This window comes from Rhinoderma darwinii, unplaced genomic scaffold, assembly GCF_050947455.1.
Source record: "Rhinoderma darwinii isolate aRhiDar2 unplaced genomic scaffold, aRhiDar2.hap1 Scaffold_495, whole genome shotgun sequence".
Lineage (NCBI taxonomy): Eukaryota > Metazoa > Chordata > Amphibia > Anura > Rhinodermatidae > Rhinoderma > Rhinoderma darwinii.
In genome coordinates this window covers 164,823-184,875 of record NW_027464042.1, presented here as the reverse complement: position 1 = coordinate 184,875, position 20,053 = coordinate 164,823, and the positions used below count along the sequence as shown (strand labels likewise).

Genomic DNA, 20,053 nt, shown 5'->3' with positions numbered 1-20,053 from the left:
CACACACACACACACACACACACACACACACACACACACACACAACAAGAGGTGGCAATGTATTAATTAATTGCATTTAATAAATGAGCTCATTATCACACATGACTGTACAAATGCATTGTCCAACAGGTGTTGAAATAATGGGATTAAAAGGGGAGATCCCATCAGAAAGACAAAAACAATAGCAAACACAAATAGCACTTTTGGAATCTGATTTTAGTCAACACATAAGGGAAGGGTGCACCGGTCCTGGAAATACTGCAATACCAGGTCAATGCGTGGAGTGGACAGAGCAAGCTCTATTTCCATCTCCCTGTTCTAAAAATCCATTTAATATATGGTCCCCAGATAGGGGACGTATCAGATATTAAACTGATAAGAACAGATACTACACTTGATCTTAGCCAAAAGGCCGAGAAGCGATAACCCGAGCGGCCCTTGCCTTGCCCGAGCCTGTCCCATACTGCTGTTCACCCCTTGCAGCGATTGATTCAGCCTACTCCTAGGCAATTCCATGGGGCCCTGCAGGCTCACACACATTTACAGCTACTAAGCGGGAGGGAGGTGAATAAAGGCCGGAGAGGAAGCTACACAGGATTTGCTTCTTTTGCTTGCACCACAATGCAGTGCTGAAAGAGGAGGAATCTACATAAAAACGCCTTCCTGGCAACGCCCAAATGCCCTCCTGCCATGCAGATAAACACTGGCAGCGGCAGCAAGTGCATGCCCACAGCCACCCCTTGTTCCTTCACACCTTGTATCAGCTGTAATCCAGTCCAGTCCAGTCCAGTGCTGCCTGCTGAGCAGCACTGACCAACACTGCCTGGGCCCAGGCTTTTATCTCTGAGGCAGGCCCCATTATGATGTCAGAAAGCTGGCTCTGGAATCCTGAGGGCTCCACTATGACACGTGCAAAGTTCCGTCTGAACTTTATATAAGACGGTGCGGCTCAGTCAGTCACTCAGTGTTGCCTGAGAGGGCAACACTGCAACAGCCGGCCGCCAGGCTGTCTTTTTTTTGCACATTTATTTGCCTCCAGGAGGCCACAAGAGGGAGACAAGGGACTGCAAAATGGAAAATAGGCATCCACCAACTTTACAGACAACTTCTCTTTGCTCCTACAACCTCCATCCTTGCACAGTTTGTTATTCTTCCAGGTAACATAGTAACAAATCCAAATTGCTGCTCTCTTTGTAGGCAAGCAAGGGTTTGTTGCAACTGCAATTCTTACTTCTTCTTGGAAATGTAGGGACGACAGTACATTCCATCACATCCATCTAGTGTACACAGGTAGGTCCATTGTGGCGGGCGGGCTGCTTTAATGGCTGTTTGCTGTTCCCCCTACTCCACTCCACTATTTGACTGTGGTGCTGCATCAATCAATCAGTGGCTGGCTCAGGTGCAGCTCTTTAACCTACCTAAAAGGGAGGGCGGAGAGAAGACAAGGAAGGTGAATGAGCTGTTCCAATGTGAAATGCCGGAAACACAGAAACACAGAAGACACACACACACACACACACACACACACACACACACACACACACACACACACACACACACACACACACAACAAGAGGTGGCAATGTATTAATTAATTGCATTTAATAAATGAGCTCATTATCACACATGACTGTACAAATGCATTGTCCAACAGGTGTTGAAATAATGGGATTAAAAGGGGAGATCCCATCAGAAAGACAAAAACAATAGCAAACACAAATAGCACTTTTGGAATCTGATTTTAGTCAACACATAAGGGAAGGGTGCACCGGTCCTGGAAATACTGCAATACCAGGTCAATGCGTGGAGTGGACAGAGCAAGCTCTATTTCCATCTCCCTGTTCTAAAAATCCATTTAATATATGGTCCCCAGATAGGGGACGTATCAGATATTAAACTGATAAGAACAGATACTACACTTGATCTTAGCCAAAAGGCCGAGAAGCGATAACCCGAGCGGCCCTTGCCTTGCCCGAGCCTGTCCCATACTGCTGTTCACCCCTTGCAGCGATTGATTCAGCCTACTCCTAGGCAATTCCATGGGGCCCTGCAGGCTCACACACATTTACAGCTACTAAGCGGGAGGGAGGTGAATAAAGGCCGGAGAGGAAGCTACACAGGATTTGCTTCTTTTGCTTGCACCACAATGCAGTGCTGAAAGAGGAGGAATCTACATAAAAACGCCTTCCTGGCAACGCCCAAATGCCCTCCTGCCATGCAGATAAACACTGGCAGCGGCAGCAAGTGCATGCCCACAGCCACCCCTTGTTCCTTCACACCTTGTATCAGCTGTAATCCAGTCCAGTCCAGTCCAGTGCTGCCTGCTGAGCAGCACTGACCAACACTGCCTGGGCCCAGGCTTTTATCTCTGAGGCAGGCCCCATTATGATGTCAGAAAGCTGGCTCTGGAATCCTGAGGGCTCCACTATGACACGTGCAAAGTTCCGTCTGAACTTTATATAAGACGGTGCGGCTCAGTCAGTCACTCAGTGTTGCCTGAGAGGGCAACACTGCAACAGCCGGCCGCCAGGCTGTCTTTTTTTTGCACATTTATTTGCCTCCAGGAGGCCACAAGAGGGAGACAAGGGACTGCAAAATGGAAAATAGGCATCCACCAACTTTACAGACAACTTCTCTTTGCTCCTACAACCTCCATCCTTGCACAGTTTGTTATTCTTCCAGGTAACATAGTAACAAATCCAAATTGCTGCTCTCTTTGTAGGCAAGCAAGGGTTTGTTGCAACTGCAATTCTTACTTCTTCTTGGAAATGTAGGGACGACAGTACATTCCATCACATCCATCTAGTGTACACAGGTAGGTCCATTGTGGCGGGCGGGCTGCTTTAATGGCTGTTTGCTGTTCCCCCTACTCCACTCCACTATTTGACTGTGGTGCTGCATCAATCAATCAGTGGCTGGCTCAGGTGCAGCTCTTTAACCTACCTAAAAGGGAGGGCGGAGAGAAGACAAGGAAGGTGAATGAGCTGTTCCAATGTGAAATGCCGGAAACACAGAAACACAGAAGACACACACACACACACACACACACACACACACACACACACACACACACACACACACACACACACACACACACACACACACACACAACAAGAGGTGGCAATGTATTAATTAATTGCATTTAATAAATGAGCTCATTATCACACATGACTGTACAAATGCATTGTCCAACAGGTGTTGAAATAATGGGATTAAAAGGGGAGATCCCATCAGAAAGACAAAAACAATAGCAAACACAAATAGCACTTTTGGAATCTGATTTTAGTCAACACATAAGGGAAGGGTGCACCGGTCCTGGAAATACTGCAATACCAGGTCAATGCGTGGAGTGGACAGAGCAAGCTCTATTTCCATCTCCCTGTTCTAAAAATCCATTTAATATATGGTCCCCAGATAGGGGACGTATCAGATATTAAACTGATAAGAACAGATACTACACTTGATCTTAGCCAAAAGGCCGAGAAGCGATAACCCGAGCGGCCCTTGCCTTGCCCGAGCCTGTCCCATACTGCTGTTCACCCCTTGCAGCGATTGATTCAGCCTACTCCTAGGCAATTCCATGGGGCCCTGCAGGCTCACACACATTTACAGCTACTAAGCGGGAGGGAGGTGAATAAAGGCCGGAGAGGAAGCTACACAGGATTTGCTTCTTTTGCTTGCACCACAATGCAGTGCTGAAAGAGGAGGAATCTACATAAAAACGCCTTCCTGGCAACGCCCAAATGCCCTCCTGCCATGCAGATAAACACTGGCAGCGGCAGCAAGTGCATGCCCACAGCCACCCCTTGTTCCTTCACACCTTGTATCAGCTGTAATCCAGTCCAGTCCAGTCCAGTGCTGCCTGCTGAGCAGCACTGACCAACACTGCCTGGGCCCAGGCTTTTATCTCTGAGGCAGGCCCCATTATGATGTCAGAAAGCTGGCTCTGGAATCCTGAGGGCTCCACTATGACACGTGCAAAGTTCCGTCTGAACTTTATATAAGACGGTGCGGCTCAGTCAGTCACTCAGTGTTGCCTGAGAGGGCAACACTGCAACAGCCGGCCGCCAGGCTGTCTTTTTTTTGCACATTTATTTGCCTCCAGGAGGCCACAAGAGGGAGACAAGGGACTGCAAAATGGAAAATAGGCATCCACCAACTTTACAGACAACTTCTCTTTGCTCCTACAACCTCCATCCTTGCACAGTTTGTTATTCTTCCAGGTAACATAGTAACAAATCCAAATTGCTGCTCTCTTTGTAGGCAAGCAAGGGTTTGTTGCAACTGCAATTCTTACTTCTTCTTGGAAATGTAGGGACGACAGTACATTCCATCACATCCATCTAGTGTACACAGGTAGGTCCATTGTGGCGGGCGGGCTGCTTTAATGGCTGTTTGCTGTTCCCCCTACTCCACTCCACTATTTGACTGTGGTGCTGCATCAATCAATCAGTGGCTGGCTCAGGTGCAGCTCTTTAACCTACCTAAAAGGGAGGGCGGAGAGAAGACAAGGAAGGTGAATGAGCTGTTCCAATGTGAAATGCCGGAAACACAGAAACACAGAAGACACACACACACACACACACACACACACACACACACACACACACACACACACACACACACACACACACACACACACAACAAGAGGTGGCAATGTATTAATTAATTGCATTTAATAAATGAGCTCATTATCACACATGACTGTACAAATGCATTGTCCAACAGGTGTTGAAATAATGGGATTAAAAGGGGAGATCCCATCAGAAAGACAAAAACAATAGCAAACACAAATAGCACTTTTGGAATCTGATTTTAGTCAACACATAAGGGAAGGGTGCACCGGTCCTGGAAATACTGCAATACCAGGTCAATGCGTGGAGTGGACAGAGCAAGCTCTATTTCCATCTCCCTGTTCTAAAAATCCATTTAATATATGGTCCCCAGATAGGGGACGTATCAGATATTAAACTGATAAGAACAGATTTTTTTTTCAGTTGGCTACCCCCTCGCGGGGGTGTCAATGATTTATTTATAAAAATTTCAATTTTACAATAAAACACATTTTAGTTACATAGATAAATACAAAGAATTTTTACATTGTAACAATAGTAAAATCAAAATTTTTTCATAAAATTTTTGTAGAGGGACATGGGGCAAATCTTTATTTATTTGGAGTTCCAGTCAGTCACAAACCATTTATTTAGAAGGGTGGCATTCCTTTTTTTGTCTAGTAAAAAATAAATATACATCTCACTAAAACAAAGACCTAAAACATCATCAACCGATAAAACGTCGTGCTTAAAAAGGAGGATGTTCCTGGCCTTCCATAGAGCTTCTTTGGCGCAATTCATCGTCTTCCATGCAATTATCTTCTGACTCGCGGTTGGGCATCCAAAAAGTCCATATAAAATATCTTCATAGTTTAAGTCCTTTAGGTCTGCCATCTTCACCAAAAGAGGGAATATTTTTTTCCAAAATTGTTTTGCAAAGTCACATGTCCAAAAAATATGTCTTATAGTTTCCTCGGCCTGGCAGCCTTCCCTCGGGCAGACGGCAGACCTCGCGAATCCTCTTCTGTACTGGAATGCCCGGCATGGAAGACATTGATGAACGCAGCTCCAGGCCAGGTCCATCTGTGCATTAAAAAGATAAAACACATTACTCATTTTGAAAATAAAAGCACATCGTTGCGTATTAAAATTCTCTACATTGCTGACCGTCTCGCTCTCTCTCAGGTCTTTAATTATTTTCTTGCTGTTTTTAAGTTCGTTCACGGTCTTCCCTTTTAAATTGAAGAGAGCCACTATTTTTTCTAAAATTACGTAATTCGCTGGTAATTTAAAAGCGTATGGTGAGGATAAAATTATGTTGAACCAACCAAACCTCCGCATAAAAAACCCAGTATTAAAACGTAAAAAGTAAGACCAATAGTGCTCTTTAAAAAGGGAATTAAAACAGAAACTAAAGAACTTAATTAAAAGAAACCTATTAAAATCAGGAAAATCTTTGCCACCCTTTGGTTTGGACTTTATTACCGTTTCTCGTTTCAATTTCTCCATCCTGGAACTCCAAAAGAAGGTAAAACATGCTTTTGTTATTTTTCGTAATAAAACTGTTGGGGGAGGGAACACCATGCTTGTGTATAAAAGAAGGGGTAAAATGACCATTTTTATGATTAAAATTTTTCCCTCCATAGTGAGTTTCCTCATATTCCACATACAAATTTTATTGTTTACCTTCTGCGCCACCATGTCCCAACTTATAAAACCATTGTCGTGCTCACTGAAGGAGATACCTAAAACTTTAATAGTATCTGACACAGGAACGGGTACGTCTCTAAAAACCATGCTTCCTATGCTTAAAATATTACTTTTGCTGAAGTTTATTCTAAAACCGGAAGCACAGCAATAAAACTCAATTTGTTTTAGGGCTTTCTGAAGCGAGAGGGTGTCCCTACAAAGTATCGCCACATCATCCATGTACCCCACTGCTTTAGCCTCTATGCCGCCTCCCCCTGGCAGGGGGACTCCACGTATCTGTTTGTCCCGGCGTATTGCGCATAGCAGAGGCTCTAGTGCACATATGAAAAGCAGTGGGGACAAGGGACACCCCTGCTTCACCCCAGAGTTTAAAAGAACGTCCTGTGTCTTAAAACCATTTACTAAAATTTTGCTTGTGCAATCTTTATAAAAGGCTTTAATAGATAATAAAAAACCTTCAGGTATACCCATCCGCTCTAAAACCTTAAAAAGATAAAAGTGCGATACTCGGTCGAAAGCTTTTTGAAAATCTATGGATAAAATGGCTAATTTTCCGTTTCTAGATTTTGTGTCTTCAATCGCATCTTTTATTAAATTAATATTATCCCAGATGCTACGGCCTGGCACCCCACACACCTGGTTAGAGTGTATGATGTGGGGTACTATGGCTTTTAAACGGTTTGCGCATAGTTTTGCCATTATTTTGTAGTCACTATTCAGAAGGGTTATTGGTCTCCAATTCTCTAAAACTGCGATGTCACCTTTCTTGTATAGCAAGGAGACCTCACCCTTCCGCCAGGACTTAGGCAGCATCTTGGAATGAAAGACTTCGGTAAAAAGGTTTAAGAGATCATCTTTTAAAATATCATAAAATTTGACATAAAACTCGCTGGGTATACCGTCCGGGCCAGGAACTTTACCTGCTTTAAAACTCTTCACTGTCTCTAAAATCTCCTGCTCCGACAGTTCCTGCAATAAAAAATTCTGGGAGACAGGGTCTAAAACAGTGGTAATCTCCTTCAGCGAGTCACGCATAAAATCACGATCCACAGTTTTCACATTAAAAAGGTCAGTATAAAACTCATGAACTTTACTTAAAAGACCCTGTACATCCGACACCCCATCAATATTTTTAAGAATAGCTTTTTTATTGTTCATTTTCTTAAAAAAGTACCTGGAGCAGGTCTCGTTCTCTTCCACGTGTTGTATCCTAGAACGAAAAATAATTTCTTTGCCTTTCTGCTCCAGGCACTGAGCTATCTCTTTTTTTAAGTTGGTGATGTCGTCTTTTACATCTATCTCATGCTCTCTCATCTTGTACAGGGTCTGTAGGCGGGTGTTAAGGATTTTAAAAAAAGCCTGCTTCTCTCTGGCTTTTGCCACACTTTTTTTAATAAAAAATTCTTTTATTTTTCTTTTCATTTTCTCCCACCATTCAGTGATGGGAGCCCGTGTGTCTCTCACCCGCCTACTCTCTTTGTAAAATTCAATAAAATCGGTAAAAACCTGTGGATCATCTAAAAGGGAAACATTTAACTTCCAGGACTTTTTACTAATAATGTTATTAAAATCACGCTTTACATAAAATGATAAAAGCTTGTGATCAGAAAACACATTGGTTAAAACTTCACATTTAAAAGGCAGTAGATTCTCGTTACAAAAAATAAAATCTATCCTGGAGCTACAGGTGGCGTTGCTCCAGGTAACGCCGGCTTCCTCTGGACTGCTCCTGTTACATTCTTTATAAACGTCTTTTAACTTAAAATCACCCACCATATCTTTGAGCAGTCCAGAGGTCTTATCATAGTTCCTGCTTGTAGCACTGGTAAGCCGGCGTTCCCCTCTCAGGATACAATTAAAATCACCTGCGAGGATAAAAGGCTCAGTCGTGTTAATAAAAAGAGGTAAAATCGCTAACATTTCTTCTCTTTTATTTTTGTCAGGTGAGCCATAAAAATTTAAGAACTGCCATTTCACACCGTCAATAAAAGCCTTAACCAATAAAATACGTCCTGGAAGGATCTCTTGGATAAAATCGATTAAAACGTTTCCCTTAAAAAGAATGGCGACCCCTGCTGATCTGGACTCGTTAGATCCAGACCAGACTGATGGACTATACTTCCAATCCTCTTGGTATTTATGGTACTTCATCATATGGGGAATGCCGCACTCCTGCAGGAAAAAAACAGAGGCTGCCAGGCCAGCTAAAAAGCTGAAGAGAGCAACCCTTCTAACTTTGGACTTGGCGCCCCTCACGTTGAGGGAGATTCCCTTTACTTCAGACATTGTGGAGATTAAAATAACGTCTTGATTTTAAAATAATAAATATTCGTGGAACTTAAAATCAGACATTTCCTCCACCAGCATTACCAGAATTCTCGTTTGCGCTCATATCCCCACCCTCGTCCGAATCGCCTGCAAAGAGGGACGAAAAGGGAGAGGAACTACCTTCACTGAGAGCCGTGCCAGCAACTCTTATCTCGTACAAGGGGAGCCCACTCTCGCTTAGCGTCACCTGGGTCTCAACTGGGTGACCACGTAGGTCCATTTCGGGTGGGTCCCCCAAGGGCCCCGCCTCTCCCCCCAGGCTCTGTTGACGCCGTCTTAGAGGGGGAGGTTGCGCACACGGCGGGGTGTCCGGTATCTGGGAGGGAACAGTGCCCACCCTCCTCACCAGGTCAGGCGAGGAGGTGGTCCTAGGAGGAGCCCCACTTTTCTTCACGGATGTGTCCATCTGCTCCTCCCCTGATTCCCTCCTACCAGCACGCTCCTGTTTTCCCTTTTTTCGGGGACCCACCGCTACCCAGTTCTCCTGCTCGGAGTCAGACTCCTGAGACCCAGGTACAGGAGCAGGCCCGGCACCCACTGGACAACCAGCCCTCTGGGATGCCACAGTATCATTGGTGGCCTGCTCCTTTTCCGCCTTCCTCTTAGCTTGCCTTTTATCTTTGGCGCTGGGCTCCATCCTTTCCTCAGAGGTTGCTGGCTGCGAGGCACCCGCTTTGGCTCCATTATTCCGCACCACTGAAGCCCAGGTGCCTCGCTGCTCCTTCGCGGCCCCGGCATGCTCCTCTCCCCGGGGGTGGGACTGGTCCGCTGGTGGAGCACGTGGGGGCGCCTCGGGTTGCTCATATTCTTCGCCTCGGTACCTATGGGGACAAGAATAGTACAGATGACCAGTTTTTTGGCAAAAATTACATTTTTTCTCTTGTGAGCATTCTCTTATATTGTGCTCTTTGCTTCCACAGTTTCTACAGGTGACATCGCAGTTAAAACTGGTATGTCCATAGGTACCGCAGGCCCTGCAGAAGTTTGGCATCCCTGAAAAATAGAGGTCGCCATTCACATTTCCAATTTTAAAACGAGCCGGTGGTAATCTCGTTTCTTGGGTGGAGGGGTCCTTTATCAAAGTCACTAAAAACTTCCACTTGACGGTCCACACTCCACACTCGTTCATAACTCTCCCCAATAGTTTGACGTTCTTGAAGTAGGCAGCTAGAAATGCTGCCACTTCCATATCCTTCACATATGGGGAGTACATTTTAATCACAACGAGTTTGGTAATTTCAAAGGCATGTTCTATTACCTGGACTCCCGCTACCACGAGTTCACCTTTTCTCCTCTCAGCTCGGTCCATGGCATCACGGAGGATTCCTTCTCCCATAAAGGTTACATCAAATATTCCTCGTTTCGGGTAGTCCTGGATAGCCAAAATCTCGTTTTTGTGGACCGCCAGTAGTTCTTCCAAGATCGTGTTGACCAAAAATTTCACGCCACGTGGACCGCCTCCACCCTCTGCCACGATAAATCGGGCAGAGTTCTTTAGCCGGGCATACACCGGCACCGCATCTGGCTCGCCTGCCATTTCCGTGGCCAGGCCGAACCGCACAGCAAAATGCTGCGCCCTATGGGGTCCTGAGACGTACCAAAGGGCTGGGGGGGGGATCGCAACTCGTTGCTCAGGACTAAGCCTCTCTCCCAAATAGCAGCACGGGGGTGAAGTCCAGGCGAACCTGGACGATCCCCCGAGGCCGAGAGAGAGGGTACCTGAGCACCTTCTGACTAAAAACCTCCTGTATAAATACACTTGGTCTTAGCCAAAAGGCCGAGAAGCGATAACCCGAGCGGCCCTTGCCTTGCCCGAGCCTGTCCCATACTGCTGTTCACCCCTTGCAGCGATTGATTCAGCCTACTCCTAGGCAATTCCATGGGGCCCTGCAGGCTCACACACATTTACAGCTACTAAGCGGGAGGGAGGTGAATAAAGGCCGGAGAGGAAGCTACACAGGATTTGCTTCTTTTGCTTGCACCACAATGCAGTGCTGAAAGAGGAGGAATCTACATAAAAACGCCTTCCTGGCAACGCCCAAATGCCCTCCTGCCATGCAGATAAACACTGGCAGCGGCAGCAAGTGCATGCCCACAGCCACCCCTTGTTCCTTCACACCTTGTATCAGCTGTAATCCAGTCCAGTCCAGTCCAGTGCTGCCTGCTGAGCAGCACTGACCAACACTGCCTGGGCCCAGGCTTTTATCTCTGAGGCAGGCCCCATTATGATGTCAGAAAGCTGGCTCTGGAATCCTGAGGGCTCCACTATGACACGTGCAAAGTTCCGTCTGAACTTTATATAAGACGGTGCGGCTCAGTCAGTCACTCAGTGTTGCCTGAGAGGGCAACACTGCAACAGCCGGCCGCCAGGCTGTCTTTTTTTTGCACATTTATTTGCCTCCAGGAGGCCACAAGAGGGAGACAAGGGACTGCAAAATGGAAAATAGGCATCCACCAACTTTACAGACAACTTCTCTTTGCTCCTACAACCTCCATCCTTGCACAGTTTGTTATTCTTCCAGGTAACATAGTAACAAATCCAAATTGCTGCTCTCTTTGTAGGCAAGCAAGGGTTTGTTGCAACTGCAATTCTTACTTCTTCTTGGAAATGTAGGGACGACAGTACATTCCATCACATCCATCTAGTGTACACAGGTAGGTCCATTGTGGCGGGCGGGCTGCTTTAATGGCTGTTTGCTGTTCCCCCTACTCCACTCCACTATTTGACTGTGGTGCTGCATCAATCAATCAGTGGCTGGCTCAGGTGCAGCTCTTTAACCTACCTAAAAGGGAGGGCGGAGAGAAGACAAGGAAGGTGAATGAGCTGTTCCAATGTGAAATGCCGGAAACACAGAAACACAGAAGACACACACACACACACACACACACACACACACACACACACACACACACACACACACACACACACACACACACACACACACACACACACAACAAGAGGTGGCAATGTATTAATTAATTGCATTTAATAAATGAGCTCATTATCACACATGACTGTACAAATGCATTGTCCAACAGGTGTTGAAATAATGGGATTAAAAGGGGAGATCCCATCAGAAAGACAAAAACAATAGCAAACACAAATAGCACTTTTGGAATCTGATTTTAGTCAACACATAAGGGAAGGGTGCACCGGTCCTGGAAATACTGCAATACCAGGTCAATGCGTGGAGTGGACAGAGCAAGCTCTATTTCCATCTCCCTGTTCTAAAAATCCATTTAATATATGGTCCCCAGATAGGGGACGTATCAGATATTAAACTGATAAGAACAGATACTACACTTGATCTTAGCCAAAAGGCCGAGAAGCGATAACCCGAGCGGCCCTTGCCTTGCCCGAGCCTGTCCCATACTGCTGTTCACCCCTTGCAGCGATTGATTCAGCCTACTCCTAGGCAATTCCATGGGGCCCTGCAGGCTCACACACATTTACAGCTACTAAGCGGGAGGGAGGTGAATAAAGGCCGGAGAGGAAGCTACACAGGATTTGCTTCTTTTGCTTGCACCACAATGCAGTGCTGAAAGAGGAGGAATCTACATAAAAACGCCTTCCTGGCAACGCCCAAATGCCCTCCTGCCATGCAGATAAACACTGGCAGCGGCAGCAAGTGCATGCCCACAGCCACCCCTTGTTCCTTCACACCTTGTATCAGCTGTAATCCAGTCCAGTCCAGTCCAGTGCTGCCTGCTGAGCAGCACTGACCAACACTGCCTGGGCCCAGGCTTTTATCTCTGAGGCAGGCCCCATTATGATGTCAGAAAGCTGGCTCTGGAATCCTGAGGGCTCCACTATGACACGTGCAAAGTTCCGTCTGAACTTTATATAAGACGGTGCGGCTCAGTCAGTCACTCAGTGTTGCCTGAGAGGGCAACACTGCAACAGCCGGCCGCCAGGCTGTCTTTTTTTTGCACATTTATTTGCCTCCAGGAGGCCACAAGAGGGAGACAAGGGACTGCAAAATGGAAAATAGGCATCCACCAACTTTACAGACAACTTCTCTTTGCTCCTACAACCTCCATCCTTGCACAGTTTGTTATTCTTCCAGGTAACATAGTAACAAATCCAAATTGCTGCTCTCTTTGTAGGCAAGCAAGGGTTTGTTGCAACTGCAATTCTTACTTCTTCTTGGAAATGTAGGGACGACAGTACATTCCATCACATCCATCTAGTGTACACAGGTAGGTCCATTGTGGCGGGCGGGCTGCTTTAATGGCTGTTTGCTGTTCCCCCTACTCCACTCCACTATTTGACTGTGGTGCTGCATCAATCAATCAGTGGCTGGCTCAGGTGCAGCTCTTTAACCTACCTAAAAGGGAGGGCGGAGAGAAGACAAGGAAGGTGAATGAGCTGTTCCAATGTGAAATGCCGGAAACACAGAAACACAGAAGACACACACACACACACACACACACACACACACACACACACACACACACACACACACACACAAGAGGTGGCAATGTATTAATTAATTGCATTTAATAAATGAGCTCATTATCACACATGACTGTACAAATGCATTGTCCAACAGGTGTTGAAATAATGGGATTAAAAGGGGAGATCCCATCAGAAAGACAAAAACAATAGCAAACACAAATAGCACTTTTGGAATCTGATTTTAGTCAACACATAAGGGAAGGGTGCACCGGTCCTGGAAATACTGCAATACCAGGTCAATGCGTGGAGTGGACAGAGCAAGCTCTATTTCCATCTCCCTGTTCTAAAAATCCATTTAATATATGGTCCCCAGATAGGGGACGTATCAGATATTAAACTGATAAGAACAGATACTACACTTGATCTTAGCCAAAAGGCCGAGAAGCGATAACCCGAGCGGCCCTTGCCTTGCCCGAGCCTGTCCCATACTGCTGTTCACCCCTTGCAGCGATTGATTCAGCCTACTCCTAGGCAATTCCATGGGGCCCTGCAGGCTCACACACATTTACAGCTACTAAGCGGGAGGGAGGTGAATAAAGGCCGGAGAGGAAGCTACACAGGATTTGCTTCTTTTGCTTGCACCACAATGCAGTGCTGAAAGAGGAGGAATCTACATAAAAACGCCTTCCTGGCAACGCCCAAATGCCCTCCTGCCATGCAGATAAACACTGGCAGCGGCAGCAAGTGCATGCCCACAGCCACCCCTTGTTCCTTCACACCTTGTATCAGCTGTAATCCAGTCCAGTCCAGTCCAGTGCTGCCTGCTGAGCAGCACTGACCAACACTGCCTGGGCCCAGGCTTTTATCTCTGAGGCAGGCCCCATTATGATGTCAGAAAGCTGGCTCTGGAATCCTGAGGGCTCCACTATGACACGTGCAAAGTTCCGTCTGAACTTTATATAAGACGGTGCGGCTCAGTCAGTCACTCAGTGTTGCCTGAGAGGGCAACACTGCAACAGCCGGCCGCCAGGCTGTCTTTTTTTTGCACATTTATTTGCCTCCAGGAGGCCACAAGAGGGAGACAAGGGACTGCAAAATGGAAAATAGGCATCCACCAACTTTACAGACAACTTCTCTTTGCTCCTACAACCTCCATCCTTGCACAGTTTGTTATTCTTCCAGGTAACATAGTAACAAATCCAAATTGCTGCTCTCTTTGTAGGCAAGCAAGGGTTTGTTGCAACTGCAATTCTTACTTCTTCTTGGAAATGTAGGGACGACAGTACATTCCATCACATCCATCTAGTGTACACAGGTAGGTCCATTGTGGCGGGCGGGCTGCTTTAATGGCTGTTTGCTGTTCCCCCTACTCCACTCCACTATTTGACTGTGGTGCTGCATCAATCAATCAGTGGCTGGCTCAGGTGCAGCTCTTTAACCTACCTAAAAGGGAGGGCGGAGAGAAGACAAGGAAGGTGAATGAGCTGTTCCAATGTGAAATGCCGGAAACACAGAAACACAGAAGACACACACACACACACACACACACACACACACACACACACACACACACACACACACACACACACACACACACACAGAGGTGGCAATGTATTAATTAATTGCATTTAATAAATGAGCTCATTATCACACATGACTGTACAAATGCATTGTCCAACAGGTGTTGAAATAATGGGATTAAAAGGGGAGATCCCATCAGAAAGACAAAAACAATAGCAAACACAAATAGCACTTTTGGAATCTGATTTTAGTCAACACATAAGGGAAGGGTGCACCGGTCCTGGAAATACTGCAATACCAGGTCAATGCGTGGAGTGGACAGAGCAAGCTCTATTTCCATCTCCCTGTTCTAAAAATCCATTTAATATATGGTCCCCAGATAGGGGACGTATCAGATATTAAACTGATAAGAACAGATACTACACTTGATCTTAGCCAAAAGGCCGAGAAGCGATAACCCGAGCGGCCCTTGCCTTGCCCGAGCCTGTCCCATACTGCTGTTCACCCCTTGCAGCGATTGATTCAGCCTACTCCTAGGCAATTCCATGGGGCCCTGCAGGCTCACACACATTTACAGCTACTAAGCGGGAGGGAGGTGAATAAAGGCCGGAGAGGAAGCTACACAGGATTTGCTTCTTTTGCTTGCACCACAATGCAGTGCTGAAAGAGGAGGAATCTACATAAAAACGCCTTCCTGGCAACGCCCAAATGCCCTCCTGCCATGCAGATAAACACTGGCAGCGGCAGCAAGTGCATGCCCACAGCCACCCCTTGTTCCTTCACACCTTGTATCAGCTGTAATCCAGTCCAGTCCAGTCCAGTGCTGCCTGCTGAGCAGCACTGACCAACACTGCCTGGGCCCAGGCTTTTATCTCTGAGGCAGGCCCCATTATGATGTCAGAAAGCTGGCTCTGGAATCCTGAGGGCTCCACTATGACACGTGCAAAGTTCCGTCTGAACTTTATATAAGACGGTGCGGCTCAGTCAGTCACTCAGTGTTGCCTGAGAGGGCAACACTGCAACAGCCGGCCGCCAGGCTGTCTTTTTTTTGCACATTTATTTGCCTCCAGGAGGCCACAAGAGGGAGACAAGGGACTGCAAAATGGAAAATAGGCATCCACCAACTTTACAGACAACTTCTCTTTGCTCCTACAACCTCCATCCTTGCACAGTTTGTTATTCTTCCAGGTAACATAGTAACAAATCCAAATTGCTGCTCTCTTTGTAGGCAAGCAAGGGTTTGTTGCAACTGCAATTCTTACTTCTTCTTGGAAATGTAGGGACGACAGTACATTCCATCACATCCATCTAGTGTACACAGGTAGGTCCATTGTGGCGGGCGGGCTGCTTTAATGGCTGTTTGCTGTTCCCCCTACTCCACTCCACTATTTGACTGTGGTGCTGCATCAATCAATCAGTGGCTGGCTCAGGTGCAGCTCTTTAACCTACCTAAAAGGGAGGGCGGAGAGAAGACAAGGAAGGTGAATGAGCTGTTCCAATGTGAAATGCCGGAAACACAGAAACACAGAAGACACACACACACACACACACACACACACACACACACACACACACACACACACACACACACACACACAAGAGGTGGCAATGTATTAATTAATTGCATTTAATAAATGAGCTCATTATCACACATGACTGTACAAATGCATTGTCCAACAGGTGTTGAAATAATGGGATTAAAAGGGGAGATCCCATCAGAAAGACAAAAACAATAGCAAACACAAATAGCACTTTTGGAATCTGATTTTAGTCAACACATAAGGGAAGGGTGCACCGGTCCTGGAAATACTGCAATACCAGGTCAATGCGTGGAGTGGACAGAGCAAGCTCTATTTCCATCTCCCTGTTCTAAAAATCCATTTAATATATGGTCCCCAGATAGGGGACGTATCAGATATTAAACTGATAAGAACAGATACTACACTTGATCTTAGCCAAAAGGCCGAGAAGCGATAACCCGAGCGGCCCTTGCCTTGCCCGAGCCTGTCCCATACTGCTGTTCACCCCTTGCAGCGATTGATTCAGCCTACTCCTAGGCAATTCCATGGGGCCCTGCAGGCTCACACACATTTACAGCTACTAAGCGGGAGGGAGGTGAATAAAGGCCGGAGAGGAAGCTACACAGGATTTGCTTCTTTTGCTTGCACCACAATGCAGTGCTGAAAGAGGAGGAATCTACATAAAAACGCCTTCCTGGCAACGCCCAAATGCCCTCCTGCCATGCAGATAAACACTGGCAGCGGCAGCAAGTGCATGCCCACAGCCACCCCTTGTTCCTTCACACCTTGTATCAGCTGTAATCCAGTCCAGTCCAGTCCAGTGCTGCCTGCTGAGCAGCACTGACCAACACTGCCTGGGCCCAGGCTTTTATCTCTGAGGCAGGCCCCATTATGATGTCAGAAAGCTGGCTCTGGAATCCTGAGGGCTCCACTATGACACGTGCAAAGTTCCGTCTGAACTTTATATAAGACGGTGCGGCTCAGTCAGTCACTCAGTGTTGCCTGAGAGGGCAACACTGCAACAGCCGGCCGCCAGGCTGTCTTTTTTTTGCACATTTATTTGCCTCCAGGAGGCCACAAGAGGGAGACAAGGGACTGCAAAATGGAAAATAGGCATCCACCAACTTTACAGACAACTTCTCTTTGCTCCTACAACCTCCATCCTTGCACAGTTTGTTATTCTTCCAGGTAACATAGTAACAAATCCAAATTGCTGCTCTCTTTGTAGGCAAGCAAGGGTTTGTTGCAACTGCAATTCTTACTTCTTCTTGGAAATGTAGGGACGACAGTACATTCCATCACATCCATCTAGTGTACACAGGTAGGTCCATTGTGGCGGGCGGGCTGCTTTAATGGCTGTTTGCTGTTCCCCCTACTCCACTCCACTATTTGACTGTGGTGCTGCATCAATCAATCAGTGGCTGGCTCAGGTGCAGCTCTTTAACCTACCTAAAAGGGAGGGCGGAGAGAAGACAAGGAAGGTGAATGAGCTGTTCCAATGTGAAATGCCGGAAACACAGAAACACAGAAGACACACACACACACACACACACACACACACACACACACACACACACACACACACACACACACACACACAACAAGAGGTGGCAATGTATTAATTAATTGCATTTAATAAATGAGCTCATTATCACACATGACTGTACAAATGCATTGTCCAACAGGTGTTGAAATAATGGGATTAAAAGGGGAGATCCCATCAGAAAGACAAAAACAATAGCAAACACAAATAGCACTTTTGGAATCTGATTTTAGTCAACACATAAGGGAAGGGTGCACCGGTCCTGGAAATACTGCAATACCAGGTCAATGCGTGGAGTGGACAGAGCAAGCTCTATTTCCATCTCCCTGTTCTAAAAATCCATTTAATATATGGTCCCCAGATAGGGGACGTATCAGATATTAAACTGATAAGAACAGATACTACACTTGATCTTAGCCAAAAGGCCGAGAAGCGATAACCCGAGCGGCCCTTGCCTTGCCCGAGCCTGTCCCATACTGCTGTTCACCCCTTGCAGCGATTGATTCAGCCTACTCCTAGGCAATTCCATGGGGCCCTGCAGGCTCACACACATTTACAGCTACTAAGCGGGAGGGAGGTGAATAAAGGCCGGAGAGGAAGCTACACAGGATTTGCTTCTTTTGCTTGCACCACAATGCAGTGCTGAAAGAGGAGGAATCTACATAAAAACGCCTTCCTGGCAACGCCCAAATGCCCTCCTGCCATGCAGATAAACACTGGCAGCGGCAGCAAGTGCATGCCCACAGCCACCCCTTGTTCCTTCACACCTTGTATCAGCTGTAATCCAGTCCAGTCCAGTCCAGTGCTGCCTGCTGAGCAGCACTGACCAACACTGCCTGGGCCCAGGCTTTTATCTCTGAGGCAGGCCCCATTATGATGTCAGAAAGCTGGCTCTGGAATCCTGAGGGCTCCACTATGACACGTGCAAAGTTCCGTCTGAACTTTATATAAGACGGTGCGGCTCAGTCAGTCACTCAGTGTTGCCTGAGAGGGCAACACTGCAACAGCCGGCCGCCAGGCTGTCTTTTTTTTGCACATTTATTTGCCTCCAGGAGGCCACAAGAGGGAGACAAGGGACTGCAAAATGGAAAATAGGCATCCACCAACTTTACAGACAACTTCTCTTTGCTCCTACAACCTCCATCCTTGCACAGTTTGTTATTCTTCCAGGTAACATAGTAACAAATCCAAATTGCTGCTCTCTTTGTAGGCAAGCAAGGGTTTGTTGCAACTGCAATTCTTACTTCTTCTTGGAAATGTAGGGACGACAGTACATTCCATCACATCCATCTAGTGTACACAGGTAGGTCCATTGTGGCGGGCGGGCTGCTTTAATGGCTGTTTGCTGTTCCCCCTACTCCACTCCACTATTTGACTGTGGTGCTGCATCAATCAATCAGTGGCTGGCTCAGGTGCAGCTCTTTAACCTACCTAAAAGGGAGGGCGGAGAGAAGACAAGGAAGGTGAATGAGCTGTTCCAATGTGAAATGCCGGAAACACAGAAACACAGAAGACACACACACACACACACACACACACACACACACACACACACACACACACACAACAAGAGGTGGCAATGTATTAATTAATTGCATTTAATAAATGAGCTCATTATCACACATGACTGTACAAATGCATTGTCCAACAGGTGTTGAAATAATGGGATTAAAAGGGGAGATCCCATCAGAAAGACAAAAACAATAGCAAACACAAATAGCACTTTTGGAATCTGATTTTAGTCAACACATAAGGGAAGGGTGCACCGGTCCTGGAAATACTGCAATACCAGGTCAATGCGTGGAGTGGACAGAGCAAGCTCTATTTCCATCTCCCTGTTCTAAAAATCCATTTAATATATGGTCCCCAGATAGGGGACGTATCAGATATTAAACTGATAAGAACAGATACTACACTTGATCTTAGCCAAAAGGCCGAGAAGCGATAACCCGAGCGGCCCTTGCCTTGCCCGAGCCTGTCCCATACTGCTGTTCACCCCTTGCAGCGATTGATTCAGCCTACTCCTAGGCAATTCCATGGGGCCCTGCAGGCTCACACACATTTACAGCTACTAAGCGGGAGGGAGGTGAATAAAGGCCGGAGAGGAAGCTACACAGGATTTGCTTCTTTTGCTTGCACCACAATGCAGTGCTGAAAGAGGAGGAATCTACATAAAAACGCCTTCCTGGCAACGCCCAAATGCCCTCCTGCCATGCAGATAAACACTGGCAGCGGCAGCAAGTGCATGCCCACAGCCACCCCTTGTTCCTTCACACCTTGTATCAGCTGTAATCCAGTCCAGTCCAGTCCAGTGCTGCCTGCTGAGCAGCACTGACCAACACTGCCTGGGCCCAGGCTTTTATCTCTGAGGCAGGCCCCATTATGATGTCAGAAAGCTGGCTCTGGAATCCTGAGGGCTCCACTATGACACGTGCAAAGTTCCGTCTGAACTTTATATAAGACGGTGCGGCTCAGTCAG

The 20,053-nt window shown here is 46.7% G+C and overlaps 10 non-coding genes across 10 annotated transcripts; all 10 read right to left on the bottom strand.

The window, feature by feature from the left end:
- Positions 1-233: 233 nt before the first annotated feature.
- LOC142720231 (U2 spliceosomal RNA) lies at positions 234-424 on the bottom strand. Its single transcript, XR_012873039.1, has one exon. It is a non-coding gene; the product is annotated as a U2 spliceosomal RNA (small nuclear RNA).
- A 1,334-nt stretch (positions 425-1,758) lies between these two features.
- Positions 1,759-1,949, bottom strand: LOC142720228 (U2 spliceosomal RNA). The gene has a single exon (XR_012873037.1). It is a non-coding gene; the product is annotated as a U2 spliceosomal RNA (small nuclear RNA).
- Positions 1,950-3,299: 1,350 nt separating this feature from the next.
- Positions 3,300-3,490, bottom strand: LOC142720227 (U2 spliceosomal RNA). Its single transcript, XR_012873036.1, has one exon. It is a non-coding gene; the product is annotated as a U2 spliceosomal RNA (small nuclear RNA).
- Positions 3,491-4,832: 1,342 nt separating this feature from the next.
- Positions 4,833-5,030, bottom strand: LOC142720257 (U2 spliceosomal RNA). Its single transcript, XR_012873059.1, has one exon. It is a non-coding gene; the product is annotated as a U2 spliceosomal RNA (small nuclear RNA).
- A 6,704-nt stretch (positions 5,031-11,734) lies between these two features.
- Positions 11,735-11,925, bottom strand: LOC142720226 (U2 spliceosomal RNA). Its single transcript, XR_012873035.1, has one exon. It is a non-coding gene; the product is annotated as a U2 spliceosomal RNA (small nuclear RNA).
- A 1,323-nt stretch (positions 11,926-13,248) lies between these two features.
- On the bottom strand, positions 13,249-13,439 carry LOC142720225 (U2 spliceosomal RNA). Its single transcript, XR_012873034.1, has one exon. It is a non-coding gene; the product is annotated as a U2 spliceosomal RNA (small nuclear RNA).
- Positions 13,440-14,775: 1,336 nt separating this feature from the next.
- Positions 14,776-14,966, bottom strand: LOC142720224 (U2 spliceosomal RNA). The gene has a single exon (XR_012873033.1). It is a non-coding gene; the product is annotated as a U2 spliceosomal RNA (small nuclear RNA).
- Positions 14,967-16,295: 1,329 nt separating this feature from the next.
- LOC142720223 (U2 spliceosomal RNA) lies at positions 16,296-16,486 on the bottom strand. Its single transcript, XR_012873031.1, has one exon. It is a non-coding gene; the product is annotated as a U2 spliceosomal RNA (small nuclear RNA).
- Positions 16,487-17,820: 1,334 nt separating this feature from the next.
- LOC142720222 (U2 spliceosomal RNA) lies at positions 17,821-18,011 on the bottom strand. Its single transcript, XR_012873030.1, has one exon. It is a non-coding gene; the product is annotated as a U2 spliceosomal RNA (small nuclear RNA).
- Positions 18,012-19,329: 1,318 nt separating this feature from the next.
- Positions 19,330-19,520, bottom strand: LOC142720221 (U2 spliceosomal RNA). The gene has a single exon (XR_012873029.1). It is a non-coding gene; the product is annotated as a U2 spliceosomal RNA (small nuclear RNA).
- Between the last annotated feature and the right edge of the window lie 533 nt (positions 19,521-20,053).